The sequence below is a fragment of the Bos grunniens genome, chromosome 3, assembly GCF_055505025.1.
Source record: "Bos grunniens cultivar Pamir isolate PY7600 chromosome 3, Bosgru_T2T1.0, whole genome shotgun sequence".
Lineage (NCBI taxonomy): Eukaryota > Metazoa > Chordata > Mammalia > Artiodactyla > Bovidae > Bos > Bos grunniens.
In genome coordinates, this window is record NC_141167.1 from 71,741,519 (window position 1) to 71,742,538 (window position 1,020).

At 61.5% G+C, this 1,020-nt stretch overlaps 1 non-coding gene across 1 annotated transcript; it reads left to right on the top strand.

Moving 5' to 3' along the window:
* Positions 1–379: 379 nt before the first annotated feature.
* On the top strand, positions 380–464 carry TRNAR-UCU (transfer RNA arginine (anticodon UCU)). The gene is given in 2 exon segments: positions 380–416; positions 429–464. It is a non-coding gene; the product is annotated as a tRNA-Arg (tRNA).
* The last annotated feature ends 556 nt before the right edge of the window (positions 465–1,020 follow it).

Consider the following 1,020-nt stretch of genomic DNA (forward strand, 5'->3'; position numbering starts at 1 on the left):
CAGACCGGGCGGAACCGGTCGCGGGAGAGCGGGCAGGCGGGGGAGATCGGAAAGGAGAATAGCGGGGGAGGAGGAGCGCGGGCGTGATTTGTCCTTATCGGCCAGGTACGGCGGCGCCCAGGGCGGGCCGGAGACCGGGCTGCGGCTGAGCTCAGACTCAACCAGCCCGCGCCCGGCGCCCTCGCAACATCCCTTCTCTGGCAAGGCTAAGCCGACTTTATTAAAAGGCGGTCGCCGAATGAGGACGGGCGCCAGCTAGCGATGTTTGGAAGCGCCCTGGCTTCAGAGATACAGACCAACAATTAATGGGGGTGGTGGGAAGGGCGCGGGGCCGTCGCCTCTGGCTTAACAGAGCAGATGCGCGGAAACTCCAACAGGTGGCTCCGTGGCGCAATGGATAGCGCATTGGACTTCTAGAGGTTGAAGGCATTCAAAGGTTCCGGGTTCGAGTCCCGGCGGAGTCGGAGGTTTTTTCCAACCCCGTTTTATTTTCTACACCAGTCATTTCTCTCCTTTTCTTAAAGGGTGTACACTCGCTCGCATTCTCTGCCCGCTCTCCCCACTGCCTTCGGCTTTCTGCAGCTCTTTTTCTTCTAGTCGCTCTCACCTCTATAGTCTATCCCTCCCCTTACTTCCCTGGCTCGGTGGCTCTGGGCCAGGGCCCTGCCGACTCCGGAGCCTGATCCGGGAACTGGGGAAAGCAGCCCGGGCGGCATAGAGGCAAGGTCTCGCGGTTTCGGCCTAAGCAGAACGCGGGGGAGGCCCCGTCTCGGTTGTTCGGGAGAGCTGGCTCCAGACCCCTTCGCCAGGGGCGCGATTGTGGCTGCTAGGGAGGGAGGGGCGAGCGAAGGACAGGGAAACGCGCCCACACGGTGAGCAGTCTTCCAGCCCAGAAGGCTCCCAGCCCAGTGGGATCCTGTCACAAATGCAGATTTCTGGGCGTCACTCCAGTGGGGCCCAGGAATCTGACTTTCGAATAAGAACGCCTGCTGCTCTCCTCCTTGATTCCGGTGCAAAGAG